An 18,937-nucleotide genomic window follows, 5' to 3' on the forward strand; every position below is an offset into this window, starting at 1 on the left:
CATCTATATATGTTTACCTATCCATCTATATATGTTTACCTATCTATATATATGTTTACCTATCTATATATATTTAGCTATCTATCTATATATGTTTACTTATCTATCTATATATATATTTACCTATCTATCTATATATGTTTACCTATCCATCTATCTATGTTACCTATCCATCTATCTATGTTACCTATCTATATATATGTGTGTGCTCATGTGTGCTAAGTTGCTTCAGTCATGTCTGACTCTTTGTGACCCGTGGACTGTAACCAGCCAGGCTCCTCTGTCCATGGGATTCTCCAGGCAAGCATACTGGAGTGGGCTGCCATTTCCTCCTCCAGGGGATCTTCCCAGGGATGGAACTCATGTCTCATGTTTCCTGCACTGGCAGGCGGGTTCTTTACCACTAGCACAACCTGGGAAGGATATATATATAACTGAATCACTTTGTTGTGCAGTGAAAATTAACACAACATTGTAAATCAACTATACTTTAATAAGTTTTAAAAAATTCAGTCCTTTTGAGTTTAACTATGTATTCTATGCTATCTGTATATGTGTGTGGCTGCTCAGGTGACGTAGTGGTGAAGAACCTCCCTGCCAATGCAGAAGATGCAAGAGATGCGGGTTTGACCCCTGGGTCAGGAGGAAATGGCACCCTACTCCAGTATTCTTGCCTGGAGAACCCCGTGGACAGAGGAGCCTGGTGGGCTGTAGTCCATGGGGTGGCAGAGTTGGGCATGATTGAGCCTTTAGGGTATGAGTACTATACATGTATCATATAATATATATACATATTTATGTGTGTGTATGCTTATGTATAGGTTGATCTATCTATATCTATTGATCTATCATATATGTGTGTGTATTAGGCCTCGTTTTAAACCTCTTACACGGAGTCCTCCTCATAACTCTGGGAAGCCAGTTCAGATAAGGAAACTGATGCAGAGAGAGATAATATTGCCTAAGGTCACACAGTGCCCAGGTGACAGAGCTGAGATCTGACCTACACCATCCAATGTGCTTTCCATGACACCCTGCTGCCTGCCTCCAGGCCCGCTGTGTTGGTGAGTTTCAGATTTGATTTCTGGGTACAGACTGCGCTCAAATCCTGGCTCATGTAGGTCCAGCCTGTCATCCTTGCACTGCCTTCTTCTGCAAGGACTTCACTTCCTGCTATCATGGCAGCTTTCCTACTGTCAGTCTCCTAAACACTTAACAGTTTGTCTCACTCCCAGGCTTGGCTTCTGTTTCCACTGCTGCCATAGTGGGGTCCCAGGAGGAACTGGAAATGCATATGGATTTTATAAGCCTTTGGATTTTTGAAGAGAGATGAGTGTTGATTTACTAGCTTCTCTGCATGTTGATGTGGTCTTCTGAAAACTTTATGGATATATTTACATGGAAATCTTCCAACTAAAGAATATACTGTAATACAAAGAAATTTGCTGCCAATATTGTTTCATTGCAAAGTGACATTGAAACAGGTCTGAGTAAATATTTATGATTTCTCTTGAAATGTGACAGACTTATGACATGGTAATTAATTTTACTGTAGACTGAATTCAGAATGACTTTGATAATATATGAGTAGGTGTGTAAAATGTTTATAGGGCTTTGAAAAATAAGCCCAGGGCTTAAATGAAACCTTAACCAGAAAACCGAGGAAGAATAAAATTGCAATTCTAATTTTGCTGGTAGAATTTCTGTGGGAAGCAAGGCATTTTAGCGATTGGTATTCATTGCAGAGAATCATCATATATTTTATGTACTGTTAGACTATTTGGAAACTTCAAATATACTTACTTTTCAAGAAATGCATGCATTGAGCAATGGTTAAAAAAGAAAGGCTAAGTTTAGAAAATTGGCTTTGGTTTAGGCAAAGGCTGCAAGGAACACATATTTCCTAGCTCTCTACAGGAGGCTAAAGGGTAGTGGCTCATCTGAGGCCTTCAATTTTGGGTGCTTCTTTCTCTCACCCCCGCTTTGAATCTGTCAGTAAATCCTGTACTTTCTACCTTAAAAAGATATGTAGAATCTGGCTACTTCTCGCCACCTCCACCGCTCCTTACCACCTGGTCGAGGCCCCATCATCTCTTATCTGGGTTACTGTAACACCCGCTTCCCTGGTCTCCCCACTTCCTAAGTCCCCCTTCCCCATGGACGTGGCAGCAGCATGATTGGGTTAGAGCATAAGTGAGTTCATGTCGTTCCTCTTCCTCCGTTGACTTCTGTCTCACTCAAACTATAGGCCAAATAAATTCACAACCAACAGCCCCATTGTATCCGGCTCGTTCCTTGTTTCCTGCCGTTCTTTCCTCTGATCACGGTTCCCAGTCCCCGCCACCCTCCCTGTCTCAGCTCTGCAGCTTTGGTCCCTCTATCTGGCAAGCTCTTCCTCCAATATTCTCCTGGTTCCGTCCTCTCCTCCTGCAGGTTAGGTATACATGTTGCCGTCTCAGTGAAACCTCACCTGACTTTCCTTTTAACACGTGTAACCCACTTCCCACCCCCACCAAACTCCCCGTCTCCCTTGTCTGCTTTGCTTTTTTCTTTAGCATTTATCACTATCTGGTGGGCTTCCCAGGTGGCGCTAATGGTAAAGAACCTGCCTGCCAATGCAGGAGACATAAGAGACACAGGTTCGATCCCTGGGTTGGGAAGATCCCCTGGAGGAGGCCACGGCCACCCACTCCAGTGGGTCCTTGGTTGGAGAATCTCACGGACAGAGGAGCCTGGAGGGCTACAGTCCATGGGGTCGCAACACGACTGAAGTGACTGAGCATACACTATCTCACATTATACATTTTATTTATTTTGTCTTGAATGTAAGCTCCATGAGGTTATGAATTTGTGTCTGTTTTGTTCACTGTTGTATATCCCATATCTATTGATAGAATAATATCATGCACATCGTGGACATAAGGGAAAACACATTATTATAGGATGGATGGAAAATAATTTTCATCACTGCTGTGTAAGGGATGTGCTAAGTCCCTTCAGTTGTGTCCAGCTCTTTGTGACTCCATGGACTGTAGCTTGCTCTGTCCATGGGATTCTCCAGGCAAGAATCCTGGAGTGGCTAGCCATTCCCTTCTCCAGGGGATCTTCCCAAACCAGGGGTCAAACCCGGGTCTCCTACATTGCAGGCCGATTCTTTACTGTCTAAGCCACTAGGGAAGCCCTGTGTAAGGGATAGGGGTTCTGAAATAGGAACCAGATGCTTAGTGAATGTTCCAGAAGGGACCATTGAAGGGGTATGGAAACCTCTGGAATCTCAGTGTATGATCTGCAGAATGATGGGTCACTGGTCAGACTACTTCTATGGAATAATAGCAGATGTAGCAGAATCAAAGGAGCTAACTAGGAATGATGTTATAAAGCTGATTCTAGAATCAGGGGTGCAAGAGTAGAGGGAACAAAACTATACATATGTATTATACCTTACCTGTGTAACATGCAATCTAATTTCAAAGTGGCCTTCTAAGCACAGAGAAGGCCACCCCAGAGTGTGGGGTGAGTGGTAACAGAGTGGTAACAGGGCCAGTGCATGCTCAGGACTCTTGATTTTCTCAGGAGATTAGTTTCCACAGTGGAAACTGAAGAGTTCAAAAACCATAAGTTAATGTACTGTTTTGCCGTTTACAAAGCACGATTGAAAAATAGCGAAGTCAGGATGAACTAGTGGTCTAAGGCATTGCATTCAGGTTGTAGTCTTCCCTCAAGGCATGGACTCAAATCTCACTTCTGATAGTACCTTGGTTTTAGGGCTTCCCGAGTGGTGCGAGTGTAAAGCACCAGCCTACCAGTGCCAGAGACACAAGAGATGCAGTTTCAGTCCCTGGGTCCAGGTGATCCCCTGGAGGAGGGCACAGCACCCCACTCCTATATTCTTGCCTGGAGAATGCTACGGACAGAGGAGCCTGGTTCATGCAGTTGCAAAGACATGGCTGAAGTGACTTAGCACATCGAAAAATATCAATAAAATTGCTCAGTGATTGAGCAGTTATATAATCTTACACAGGAATAAGCATATTTATTGAGAAATTACCCTGAGCTAAGTGCTTTAGTTACAGCATCAGATCCTTACAGGTTGTTCTAATTATCCCCAAGAATGTATTCATTTAACAACATTTATTGAGCACCTCCTATACCAGGCACCATGCTAGGCACTGAGGCTGCAAAAATGTATTGGTTCTGCCTCAAGGAACCTACAATCTTGGGAAAGAGACACATGCAAACACATCACATTGCAGCCAATGATAATATGTGTTGTGGAGTAGCATGAAACATAACTCCATCACAAGATCTGTGGGAAGAAGGAACAATAACGTAAAAAAGATACCATTATCCCCTTCCTCAATCATATATGGTTATTTCTTAATTTCTTCTTTTGCCTTATGAATAGATTTTTCCAGAGAGGTCAGTTAGCCTACAACCACTATTTTTATTTTCAATGCTCAGAAATTGGATGAATGGTTGTCCTGTGGCTAAAGGTGAGGGAGAGCTGATTCAAAACCTCATGCATCGCGTTCTTTCCCTTCTAGAGATGTTTCCGAAGTCTTTGTTGCCATGATGCAAAGTTTGAGGTCTCTGTAGGTGACCTGACTCAGAGGAGGATCAACACCCCACCAACTGACCCATAGACGTGGCCCCCAGTGGCACCTCAGACTATAAGGACATGGCCCTGTTTCCCAGAGGAGGGGACTGGGCAGCTCAGGAAGTGCAAAATGATGCATCAGGGACACAAGAAGGAAATATTGGAATGTCTGCATGTATCTTCACTAAAAATGAGAAACGAGTCACGCTTTGATTACGTTTAACACAAAGAGTGATCCACACTTGCTTGTTAGGTCTGCATGTCTGTTGGTCCCACGCACATAGACCATAAGGGGTCACCTAAGGCATACTGAGCGTCACACGTACACACATACACGTGCACACGCACTCACACAGGCTGAGGATAATACCTTCTTTCACTTGTCTGCTTTCAAAATACTATAATATTCTTATTTGTGCTCCTTGTGAGGATATATAGATTGCATGGTTTCATTTTAATTAAATGAACCCTCACCAAACGGCTTAAGAACTCTGCAAAGAAAAAAAAGAGTGTGTTGAAGATAATAACATAAGTCTAAGTGGACAGGTAAGCCTAGTGTGCTGCAGTCCACGGGGTCGCAAACAGCTGGCCATGACTAAGTGACGAACTGCACTGAACAACAGGAAAATAGCACTGTCCCTAACCTGATCTATGCCTATTGTCAAATATATCATGAAAGTCTAATCAGATAAGACTATAAAGTTGGCAGAAACAATGTTGAAGTTATCAAGAAGACATTGCCTTGTTCTCCACTGGCCTTTGTGATAAACCTCACTCGAGGTGTATATTAAGCCTTGTGATATTAGCTAGTGATAGAGACATGTGTGCTAAGCCACTTTAGCCGTGTCCTGTTCTTTGCTACCCCATGGACTGTAGCCTGCCAGGCTCCTCTGTCTGTGGGATTCTTCTGGCAAGAATACTGGAGTGGACAGCCATTGCCTTCTCCATGGGATCTTCCTGACGCAGGGATTGTAGCTGGGTCTCCCGCATTGCAGGCAGATTCCTTACTGCCTGAGCCACCACTTACCTACAATTTGCAGATAAATAAATATAGTACTTATATTAGGTACATGTACAAATATTTTTACTGCTCAAGTTGTATGATTGAAAAAACTTGAAGGTCACTGTTTTAGGGAACTAGACTTGCTTTAAGAAATTCTGGCCCTTTGAGATAACATCCTCTGTCATGTGGGCAGAGGCAGATGGCTATTTTGTGTGGACCTGAGATCAAGGACTTGTTGCTTATTTACTTATAAGCTGGATTTTTAAAACAGCGTTATCTGTATGCTGTGTTCCTTGAAGAATTTTCTTGTGTGCTATGAACCTTTAGAAAAATAATCCCACATTTTGTAACAAATAACCATTTTATACTTTACAATAATGGAAAATACTGAAAATAGTTTTATATAATTTTTTCTTCATCTTGTAAGATTTAATTTATATTTCTAAAGTCTCCTGTCTCCTATACGTGTTATTTTTGTTTGTGTCTTTTCTTAGTCTGACAATGATTTTTCTTTCTGGGGAAGAAAATTTACATAACTGCTCCACGTGTGAAACAGTGTTGCTTGGTGAATCATGGTCACAAAAAGTTCTTTTAGAGCCTGTGAATAACTCTCTGCCTTAGCCATTTTTGTGTGTGTGTGTGTGTGTGACGGGTCTCTTTGACATTCCAAACCCAGAAGTTCCCCTCTGGCCTGGCCTCTGTTCTCCAAAGGCTGAGTCAGGGGTTAGAGGCTTTTCCAGCTGTCTTCTGGCCCTTGAGAATGATAATTGGGAACAGACCTCTGGGAACAGGGCAACAGGTCACCTATGGGCCTACCTTCAACCTTGTAAAGCAGGTGCCACTTAATTCTATGAGTTGAAAGTTAGCATGGCACCAGTCTCCTGCCTGGAATCCTAATCAGGGCATAATGCTTTGCTGCCAGTCTGCTCAAGTGTCTTTCCACGAGATGTGGGGATTTCAGTGGTGAGTCACTCAAATTAGGCTCTGCTGTGTGGGCATATGACATCCTCATTGTTTATCAGTTTTCTCATCTGTAAACTGCGGAGACTAATGCCTACTTCATGGACTTGTTGTGAAAGATGAAATGAGAATCCATACAATGCATTTAGCATAATAGATATAAGTTGTCAAAAACGTGCATTATTGTTATCATTGTCATGCATTAGATATCCAAACTCAGTCTCCAGCTGAATAAGTGGGGAATGGGGACTTAATGACTACAGTAGAATTAAAATTTGACTATACCTATTTCGAGGGAGGACCATCTCCCACCCTGAAAATGGATAACAGGATCTCACACTGTTTTTCTCACTTAAAACAACCTAAACATAATTGATAAAAATGGGCTTATGGGAGCAGATAGACTTGCATTCATATAGCAGTTCTGCCACTTACATGATCTTGGGCAAGTCACTTAGTCTCTGTGACAATCTGTATAGGGGTTTTCACCAGTAATATTGAATTTGATGGACTTCTTTGGTGGTCCAGTGGTTAAGGATCCACCTTGCAAAGTAGGGAACACAGGTTTGATACCCAGTCGGGGAACTAAGATCCCACATGCTGCAGGGCAAGCCGGCATGCCACAACTAGAAGAAGATCCTGGATGTCACAACTAAGACCCGATGCAGTCAAATAAATAAATACATAAAATAAAAATATATTGAAAAAATTGAATTTTAGAACATGATACAAGCATGACTTCCGGAAGAGTATCTGGCACTTAGTGGGTTCCCCACACATTGCCCCTAGTCCCTTTCTTTTTTAAAAATTTATTTGTTTGTGCCAGGTTTGGGGCTTCCCAGGTGGCACCGTGGTAAAGAATCCGCCTATCAATGCAGGAGACAAAGGAGATGTAGCTTTGATCCCTAGGTCAGGAATATACCCTGGAGTAGAAAATGGGGGCCCGTTCCAGTTTTCTTGCCTGGAAAATCCCTTGGACAGAGGAGCCTGGCAGGCGATAATCCATGGTGTTGCAAAGAGTCGGACACGACGGAGCGACTATGCCACGCGCACGCATGCTCCAGGTCTGACTTGCGGTGCGTGGGATCTAGCTCCCTGACCAGGAATTGAACCTAGGTCACCTGCCCTGGGCAGAGAGGCGATGGCAGCCCACTCCAGGACTCTTGCCTGGAAAATCCCATGGATGCAGGAGTCTGGTGGGCTGCAGTCCATGGGGTCGCTAAGAGCTGGACAGGACTGAGCGACTTCACTTTCACGCACTGGAGAAGGAAATGGCAACCCACTCCAGTGTTCGTGCCTGGAGAATCCCAGGGACGGGGGAGCCTGGTGGGCCGCCGTCCATGGGGTTGCACAGAGTCGGACACGACTGAAGCGACTTAGCAGCAGTAGCAGCACCACCACCTGCACTGGGAGTGCAGAATCTTTGCCACTGGACCACCAGCGAAATCCCCTTACTCCTTCTTTTAATAGCTATTAAATAAATCAAGTGCTTGATTTAGGCTTGATTAAATAAATCAAGCCTAAATACTTAGGCTGTAAAAAAATGAGGATATCTTTATTGTCTTAAGTAAGGCACACTGTGATGCTGTGATATAAGAAGAAAGGTATATTTGGCTTTTGTCTTTGGAAAGTATTTCCTTGGGTTCTGTGAGTCATTATAGCAAATTGTCACATCCAAGGAAGGGGTAGTGGGAACCCCTGATTTGTAGCCAAGTTGGACAGAAGTGTGGGTAACCTGGGGATCCACTACTTGCAGTGTCATCTGACATGGAGACAGTCTCGTGGGAATGAGCCCTTAACCTGTGGGCTCTGCACTAACTCCGGGTAGTTAGTATCAGAACTGCATTAAATTGCTGGGAGCCCAGCTGGTATCTGCAGAGAATTGGAGAATTTCTTGGTGTGGAAAATACTCATTTGGTGTCAGAAGTATTGTGAGTAGAGTAATAGTTTTCATTTACCTGTTAGGAACCTCCGATTAGATGGAGACACCTGTAGACATGGATTAAAAAATAAACACTTACTGAATCCTATTATGGGGCCTCCCAGGTGGCACTAGTGGTAAAGAACTCACCTGCCAATGCAAGAGACATAGGGGACGCTGGTTCCATCCCTGGGCTGGGAAGATCCCCTATGGAAGGGCATAACAACCCACTCCAGGATTCTTGCCTGGAGAATCCCAAGGACAGAGGAGCCTGGCGTACTACAGTCCATAGGGTCGCCAAGAGTCACACATGACTGAAGCGACTCGCATGCACGCACGCACCCTGCTATGTGCCACGCACTGGTTAGGCAATTTGTAATTTCATGGATTATTTAAAACTGTGTGGAGAACATATTAATAACACAATTTTATAGATGAGAGAACTGAGTTTAGAGAATTTAAGACTTTGTCTCAAGTCAATCTAGTGATGGAAAGTCCACTGTTCTGATCTCCTGCTTCCTTGCACCAGCCCAGATCTCTGGCCCAGCAGATCCTATATCTCTAAAAGCAAACACCCGATTTCCCCCCCAGTTACAGGCACGGGTAGTTAAGCCAGAACCAGCAGGATAAAGTGGTCATTTGGAACTCTTCCACAAAGCCTGGAGGACACCTTGTGTCACCAGCAGAACCCTGGGGTCCTTTGGTAAGGGAATGTGCTTTAATTTTCCCAGCTCCCAAACATGATGAGTTCTAAGCCACAGTCATCCTGCCAAAGCTTCTATCTAGCTCTCTTATTACCAACACGTTGACGGCCCTATTTGATCCTTTTGTGGTAGAATTCAGGGCCAATTCTCTTATTGGGGCACAGAATCTTACTGTCAGGACCACAGACAGCAGTTCTCTGGGATTTCATGGATGAAAATTCAGTTGGCAATCCAGGGCAGACTGTCAAGACGAAAGATGGAGAGAGAAACCTCTGTAATGACCACTAGCTATTAAATTTGACCACCATCTGAAATCAATACCCCTTCAAGTTAATCCCAGACTGCCTAAGTCAGTTACAGTCCGCTACAATTTATATCACCCAGGAGCCACTGGGAGGTATAGAGTAGAAGGGTGTGGGAAGGTAAAGAGCACGGGATCCTGTTGGGACCCAGGCAGAACATCCCTACCTACACTCCTGGGATTGTTGCAGGATGGAATTCTCAGCCTTCTGTTTCAAAATGAAAAAACCTTTTTCTTATGATTTTAAAATAATGCATAATAATAATGCACGTGTGTTTAGTTGGTAAGTCATGTCCAACTCTTTGCACCCCTATCGACTGTAGTCTGCCAGGCTCCTCTGTCTGTAGCATTTTCTAGGCAAGAATACTGGAGTGGGTTGCCATATTCTCCTCCAGGGGAACTTCCCAACCCAGGGACCAAACCCATACCTCCTGTGTCTCCTGCATTGGCAGGCTGATTCTTCACCACTGAGCCACCTGGGAAACTCATATATATATATATATATATATATATACACTTGATAAATTATGGCTATATATATTGGCTGTGTCATGCAGCCAATATATATGAGGGATCCTGCTTCCCCCACCTAAGATCAAGTCTCGGCACCTCATAGTGGAAGCACTGTCTTAACCCCTGGACCACCAGGGAAATCCCAGCATTATTATTCAGTCACTAAGTTGAGTATGACTCTTTGTGACCCCATAGACTGCACCCCACCCACCAGGCTTCCCTGTCCTTCACTATCTCCCAGAGTTTGTTCAAATTCACGTCCACTGAGTCAGTGATGCTATTTAACCATCTCATCCTCTGTCACTCTCTTCTCCTTTTGCCTTCTATCTTTCCCAGCATCAGGGTCTTTTCCAATGAGTTGGCTCTCCACATCAGGTGGCCAAAGTGTTGGAGTTTCAGTGTCAGCATCATTCCTTCCAATGCATAATATTACTATTGTTGTTTTAAAATCAGACATTAGGCAATGTTTAAACAAGCAAATGAAAATCTCATGCTTACCCCTGCCAATTTGTAATAACATTCTGGGTAAACCCTTCCAAATTCTTTGCTGTTCATATACCTCTAGTCCCCAGCAGTTGTTTTAAAAACAGGACTATATTTTGTAATTTTATTTTATCACTTCTAATATCAATGTATCATCAATATCTGTCTGAAAGAATATAGATTTCTGTTATTGTTTTAATGGATTTAGCATATCCATTATAGAGATGTACCATAATTTACTTAGCCATTCCTCTCTTTTAAATGGTTTCCAATTGACATCGTTATACAGAAAGTTGCAACACACACACTGGCACATTTTTTGTAAATACTTTATCCTGTGGTCATTAACCCTGAACCTGAAATTCCACAAGACTCCAGGAACCTCAGTCTTACCTATGCGCACCTCTTTGATAAATTATGGCAAAACGTTCACTCACTCAACAAATATTTTTTGGGTGACCATGTTGTTCCAGGCACAGGCCTATGCTTGATGGATATGCAGTGAGTAAAACCTATGAAACCTCTGCCCTCAGAAAGCTCACATTTAGAGGCATGAAATTAATAATAAAATAAATGATATTGCATAAGAAGGTGGCAAGTGTGAAAGAGAAAAATTAGAAAAGGAGGTTTTTGTCTCTAGTAATTCAGCATTTATTCTCTCTATCATATGCTATTCAGTTTAATCCACTAAACATCCATTGAGCACCCACATTATGTTCTAGATAACTGTCCTAAATGAATGGGGCAGGTAGAAATGAAATATGAGCCCTAGTGTAGATAAGCTCACAATTATTTTCTTGCTTATGACTTAACCATCTCATGTGTGTATATTTGATCTTCACAACTAGATTAGACAATCCTTGAGGGCAAGAGTCCATGTTTTATACTTTTCTTGTGTTCTCTTGAACTTTTAGTATAACGTTTTTATTTATAGAATTAATGGTCAGTAAATGCTTGTTATGGACTTGTGAAATAGAAATGATGTTTGTGGCCTTGAGAGATGACAAACTGGGTTCTATGCGTCAAAAAGGATTCAAGGTGAAAAAAAGGCACTAGTTAATATCCAAGGTTAATGAGAAAGCTGCCTATTCAGATCATGGTGTTGGCATTAAAACAATAATTCCTCTAAATCATGGATCATCTAATTAAATATAGTAATATAGATATTTTAATGTCACATAGAGTGACTCATTGGAAAAGACCCTGATGCTGGGAGGGATTGGGGGCAGGAGGAGAAGGGGAAGACATAGGATGAGGTGGCTGGATGGCATCACTGACTCGATGGACATGAGTTTGAGTGAACCCTGGGAGTTGGTGATGGACAGGGAGGCCTGGGTGCCATGATTCATGGGGTCACAAAGAGTCGGACACGACTGAGTGAGTGACTGCTGAAGAGTGATTTTAGCGCTGTTTTGGAAAGCTGGTTGAACAAGTAATACTGTTTTTAAAGAAAAGCAAACCAAGTAGAGAAGTATGCTGGCTTTTCCTCTGGCTCTTTGTGGAGTGTTTAAACTGCCCCTACATCTGACAAGGATAAAGAGGAGAGTGAAAAATCTGGCTTAAAACTCAACATTCAAAAAACTAAGATCATGGCATCTGGTCCCAGCACTTCATGGCAACTAAAGGGGGAAACAATGGAAACAGTGAAAGACTATTTTCTTGGGCTCCAAAATCACTGCAGATGGTGACTGCAGCCATGAAATTAAAGGATACTTGCTCCTTGGAAGAAAAGCCATGACCAACCTAGACAGCATATTAAAAATCAGAGACATGATTTTGCCAACAAAGGTCCATATAGTCAAAGCTGTGGCTTTTCCAGTAGTCATGTATGGATATAAGATTTGGACTATAAAAGCTAAATGCTGAAGAATTGATGCTTTTGAAGTGTGGTACTGGAGAAGACTTTTGAGAGTCCCTTGGACTGCAAGGAGATCAAACCAGTCAATCTGTTGCAGGAAGAGGGACCCCTTCCAGGGCCCGAAACTGGGCTCTTGTCTAACACTCGGAAATGAATTGTCCGAGGAGACACATGTGCTGACAAAGCAAGAGATTTTATTGGGAAAGGGCACCCGGGTGGAGAGCAGTAGGGTAGGGGAACCCAGGAGAACTGCTCTCCCGCGTGGCTCACAGTCTCGGGTTTTATGGTGATGGGATTAGTTTCTGGGTGGTCTTTGGCCAATCATTCTAATTCAGAGTCTTTCCTGGTGGTGCACGCATCGCTCAGCCAAGATGGATGCTAGTGAGAGGGATTCCAGGAAGTGGACGGACATTCGGTGTCTCCTTTAGACCTTTCCTGAACTCTTCCGGTTGGTGGTGGCTTATTAGTTCCGTGTTCCTTATCAGGATCTGTCATAAAACAACTCATGCAAATGGTTACTATGGTGCCTGGCCAGGGTGGGCAGTTTCAATCAGTGTGCTTCCCCTAACAAATCCTAAAGGAAATCAACCCTGAATATTCACTGGAAAGACTGATGTTGAAGCTGAAGCTCCAATACTTTGGCTATCTGATGCGAAGAGCCAACTCACTGGAAAAGACCCTGATGCTGGGAAAGATTAAGGGCAAGAGGAGAAGGGGACGACAGAGGATGAGGTGGTTGAATGGCATCACTGACTCAATGGACATGAGTTTGAGCAAGTTCCGGGAGGTGGTCAAGGACAGGAAAGCCTGGGGTGCTATAAGTCGGTGGGGTCGAAGAGTCTACACAGCAGACTTAACATCCGACAAATATACACCAAACTGCCTGAAGGGGGCGCTCCCTCATTTCTTCCAACAGACCCTTGTTTTGGGCTCCTTCCCCCTTTCTGGCTATCTCCTGATTGTGCCATCTTTCATTAAAAAAAAAATCTTGCCATACAAAGTAGGTAACTTTAAAAGTATTTATGAACTAGTGAAGGATTTTATGTACTTTACATTTCTCACGATTGAATGTCTAATATTTGTCAGGGATTGTATCCTGCACGGCATGCTACATGTATTATTTCTAATTCTCAAAGAAACCTGACAACAGGAGCAGTATTGTCTCCATTTTGCAGAAAAAGGCTCTGAAGCCAAAATAGTTTGCAATGTAAGTGGTGGAGGTGGTCTGCACACTGCTCTCTGTAGCTGCCTTTGTCTGTTTACTTACTATTAGCGTCATCATGGGAGAAGGCAATGACACCCTACTCCAGTACTCTTGCCTGGAAACTCCCATGGACGGAGGAGCCTGGTGGGCTGCAGTCCATGGGGTTGCTGAGAGTTGGACATGACTCAGTGACTTCACTTTCACTTTTCACTTTCATGCATTGGAGAAGGAAATGGCAACCCACTCCAGTGTTCTCGCCTGAAGAATCCCAGGGTCGGGGGAGCCTGGTGGCCTGCCATCTATGGGGTCGCTCAGAGTCAGACACGACTAAAGCGACTTAGCAGCAGCAGCGTCATCATGGGCTTCCCAGGTGGCTCAGCGGCAAAAATCCACCTGCTGATACCAGAGACGCAAGAGACGTGGGTTTGATACCTGGGTACGGAAGATCCCCTGGAGAAGGAAATGGCAACCCACTCAGGTATTCTTGCCTGGAGAATTCCATGCACAGAGGAGCCTAGGGCAGCCTATAGTGGGGGGAGTCACAAAAGAGTCAGACACGACTTACAAGCAACAACAGTATCATCATGTTATTGTCACAGTTGATGTCATTCTGGCAGAAATAGTACAATTTAAAGATATTCTCTTTATATTTAACACTAATTTCTCCCTCATGACGTCCCTCAACAAAGACTCCACCTATCAGACCTGGAGGGTTTTAGTGAGGACGTGTGGGGTCTTTCTGGTATTTTCTGGCCCAGGGTCTTTTGAGTTGAGCAAGCCCTGCAACAGGTAAAGCTCCCATCTGGCAGATCCTAGCTGCCTGCAGGACCAGGCAAGGTTTTGAATTCAATTCTTATCCTTTAAAAGTTTTTTCTAGCTTTAGGGAGATACAATTGATATATAACATGTGAGTGTAAGGCATACAGTGTGATCATTTGATACACATATATATTGTGAAATCACTACCACAATAAGGTTAGTTAACACCTCCATCATTTCACATAATGACCTTTTGTGTTTGGTGAGAACATTTAGATCTACTCTCTTGGCAACTTTCAAGTGTATAAAACAAAGATACTGTTATCAGTAATCATTATACTGTGTGAAGGTCTTCAGAACTTACTCATCTCATAACTGGAAGTTTATATTCTTTGGCCAGTATCTTCCTATTTCCCTCAACTCCCAGCCCTAGCAACCATCATTCTACTCTGTTTCTATGAGTCTGGCTTTTTTAGATTCCACATATTCAGGAAGATCATACAGTATTTATCTTTCTCTGACTTATTTCACACTTAGTGTAATGCCCTCGGGGTCCATCCATGGTGTCACAAATGGCAGAATTGCCTTCTTTGTTGTTGAGCCTTCCTTTCTGCTTGCATTTCTCCTGGCACACCCCAGATGGTGGGAGGCCCTGGAGATAAGTAAATAGCTAACCTTTCAAACTCCCATCTGCAGAATGATATAAAAACTTCAGAACAACATGGGCCTTTTCCCAATCCCCACCACAGCATCTGGGGCCCAGTAGGTACATAATGATTTTTGGTGAACAAATGACACTATTTACAGAAGTGTTTTACTAACTTTTGAAGCCTTTCCTTCAGAAGACAAAGCTAAGTTTCAGAGAGTTGACTGCCTGGAGTAACATGGAAAGCTGTGAAGACAAAATTATTGAGTCAAATCAGCAAAATGGCTGACTACACTAACTTTAGGCCTAATTTAGGGGAGAATTCCTCAAAAAAAAAAAAAGCAAAAATGGTTATTCTCTTTAATTTAAAAAAATTTTCCTGCCATTTCCTTAGAGTCAGTTGTGGCATCAGGAAGAAGTCAACTCTCTATATTTTTAAAAATTTTTATTGGAGTACAGTTGATTCAACTCCATATTTTTTATCTCTATGGTTCTATTATCAAATTCCCATTTCTATCATAAAAATATTATATATAATATGTAATATGTATGTATTATAAAAGTAATAGAAAATACTGACAAGTATGAAGAGGATTTATACATTGAATTGTACACCGCTAATAACTCTACCACCCATAAATAATTATAACTAACATTTTGGTGTATTTCCTTCTCACATTTTCTCACATATGCATGTAATCTATATGCATTACAACAGTGAAAATACACACACAATTTTCTACTTTTATCACTAAAACAGTATAGTATTTTCCCACATCGTTAAATATCATTAAAGCCTTGATTTTGGTGGATGTAGAATATTCTGTTTTATGACTGTCCCATAGTTTATTACAGACTCTTCAGGCATTGTCCTGGCTCTTTGTATAAATGCCCCACAATAGACAGTTTAGCGCATAGTATACATCCATGGTTATTTCCTTTCGATCTTCTCCTCATTTAAATTCCAGACTCAACTACTTCTAAGGCAATAATTTTTTTCTCAAGATAGATCTTTTACCTTTTCTTATAAAGTTACGTCCGTTTTAAACAATCACCCTTGACATTATTAAAAACTATTTCTTGAAAAAATACAGCTTTGTTAGAGGATTTAAGGCAATGATTTTTAACCATGAGACATGGCCCCTTGGAGGGGATGGCCAAGAGTAGGATGTGTGTAATTTGAAAAGCCTTACTCAAAATTTCTGTTGTATTAATTTAATCTTTTTGTTTTTATTGAATTTGTTACAATATTGCTTCTGTTTTATGGTTTGGTTTTTTTGGCCACGAGGCAAGTGGGATCTTAGTTCCCTAGCCAGGGGTTGAACCCACATCCCCTGCTTTGGAAGGCAAAGTCTTAACCACTAGACTGTCGGGGAAGTCCCATTATGTTAATTTTTTATTAAGATATTTAGCTGTTTGGAAATTGAGTCACAAAATATGGGATTTTATTTTTCTAATGGAGGAACGGGTTGAAATGTGCATTCATTCAAAAACATGGCATGTGAGGTCCTACACTAGAGCCTAGGGCTCCAGCTGTGAACAAGATAGACAGGCTGAGAATCACATACTAAGGTTTGCATAGAACACTTTTAAAGTCTCTAATGGTCTGGACAGATCATTTTCTTTTTATTTGTCAATCTTATTTTGAGCAAATCAGATCTGTGCTGAGAATAAAAGAGATTCTATATGTTAAGTGCCTGGCAGAGTTCCTGGAATCTAGGTCTTCAATAATTGCAACTGCTCTCCACCTTCTCATCCCTGCCAAACGAAGGTTTCATTCATGTTGGTGGTTGTACTGAGCCTCACAACTCACTCTGAGATCCAGTGTGCAGGGGATGGCCACTGGCCAGAGCTCTTCTCTACAAGCACAGAATCTTGGCATCATCAACACTAGACTCTCTTGAAGCTAAAACCATTATGATTTAGTTTAAAGGGTCAAAAATTTATAGACTTTAGGGTTCAATACTGTCCCTTGATTCTGGGTGATAGGTCTTATGTGCAATGTTCTCTTTGAAACCATGACAAGACTTCCCTGGTGGCTCAGGGGATAAGAACCTGCCTGCCAATGCAGGAGACATGGGTTCAGTCCTTGATCTGGGAAGATCCCACCTGCCAAGGAGCAACTAAAGCCTGAGTGCTGCAATTACTAACGCCCTGGCACCCTAGAGCCTGTGCTCTGTGATGAGAAGCCACTGCAATAAGCCCGTGCAGTGCAACTTGAGTAGCCCCTGCTCACAACTAGAGAAAGCCCGTGCACAGCAATGAAGACCCAGTGCCACCAAAATAAATAAATTAATTAAAAAAGAAACCGTAATGAAAACTGGGGGTCATTCAGTGTTACCTTCTCATTTTACATCCCTGTTAACTCTCCCTCTAAACCTCAGAGTTGCTGATGCTCAGTTTCACAAGAATCATTTCTTGCTTTGGGAACAACTTCTCATAAACCTTGAAAGAGAGTTGGCCATTTGGGGGAAGATGGAAAGGTGATGTGATGGGAAAGGAGGATGAAAACTGTCTTCCTGAGATAGATCGACTCTCCCCGCTCCCCACAGAACTCAGGGGACAGATCTGCAAGTTCTCACTGTGAATTTTTTTTCTTTTTGGTAAGCACACAACCCTATTTTCTCAGAAGGAAGCCTTTCTCTTATGTACATTGTCTTCCAGTGTGGGTCTGACACAAATCCAATTAGATAGCCAGGAAGCCCCACAGCAGTTCACCCTGCAGGTCATTGGTTTATTTTGTGAAAGTTCTAGGTAGTCCTGGTGACCTAACTTCCTGAAGACATTGTCTGCAGAGACTGAAAGTCAAAAAAAAAATCGTTTTCTGGCCTTGATGAAGTGAACCAAAGATATATGTTCAGAGAAGCTGTTGAACTCAGATCTGGGTTATAAGTAAGGAAAAATGTTATTTACCTTTTCTTACCTCCTCTATTACCCTAGTGTCAGAGATACATTTTTTTCTCTTTCTCCAGGGCTCTTAAAAAAATCTTTTTAAAATCTCATCATAATACCACGCTTCCTAAAGTAAATCTAACCTAGCATGAAGGAGTTATTAGCCAAGTTTCTTTTATCCACATTAAAGAGTATATGAAACATTGACTTTCTGACCACCCTTGATAAATCACGGCCCCGATAAGTCTCCAACATGGATTTACTACTAGTTGAAGACATGATATACTTTGTATTTCAATAGAGCAAGGTTGGACACACATGTAACTGTAATGGAAAATGAAGCAGAGGGATTTATATGTCTAATTAAAGTAGCAAACTCTCAAATCCAAACCCATAAATTGACTTTTAGGGGTCTTATTGCCGGAAGAGTTGCAAAAAAAACCATTTTGAGGTGAGAGTTCATTTTTCCTGAATCAGGTGAGCCTAGTGCTTTAAAAATTGAAAGCTTTTGCTCTTAGTAATTTCACTTACAAGAATATAAATATAATCTGAATTGCATGACTATATATAAGTCTGATTTATGAAAATCTGTCAAATCCTAGATTCTAAGAAGCAGTAGCAGATATATCTTGAGACAGAATTGTAGGATTATTTAGCTAATACACTAAAGTTTATAAGACATAGAATTTAAAATTTTCTGTGTTTGTATAAAGGTTATATATTAATAAAAAAAAGAAATCTGGAAAAATACTGGACCTCAAATAAGAGTAAAAGCTGAATTCATTGGTGTCATCCACACAAGGTCATAATAAATTTGTCTTCTCTTTCACTTTGTTGTTCTGAAAATATTTTTCTGATTGATAGCTGGTTATCATGTCCTTGTGTTGCTCCACTTTATTACCATTCTGCACATTTCAAAGGATAAAATTGCTTTTTAATCACATCAGTAACATAAACCATAATGACATTTTTTCCTTCACAAATACCTTAAGACTGTGAGTCCTGTACTATCCTGCGAGCTCCTTTAGGACAGGACCATGCCATTCTGCCCTGGGTACCCAGCTCCGAGCTTATTGTGTGGCTCCGTAAACACTAT

Source organism: Oryx dammah, unplaced genomic scaffold (genome assembly GCF_014754425.2).
Source record: "Oryx dammah isolate SB20612 unplaced genomic scaffold, SCBI_Odam_1.1 HiC_scaffold_28, whole genome shotgun sequence".
In the NCBI taxonomy this organism is placed as follows: domain Eukaryota; kingdom Metazoa; phylum Chordata; class Mammalia; order Artiodactyla; family Bovidae; genus Oryx; species Oryx dammah.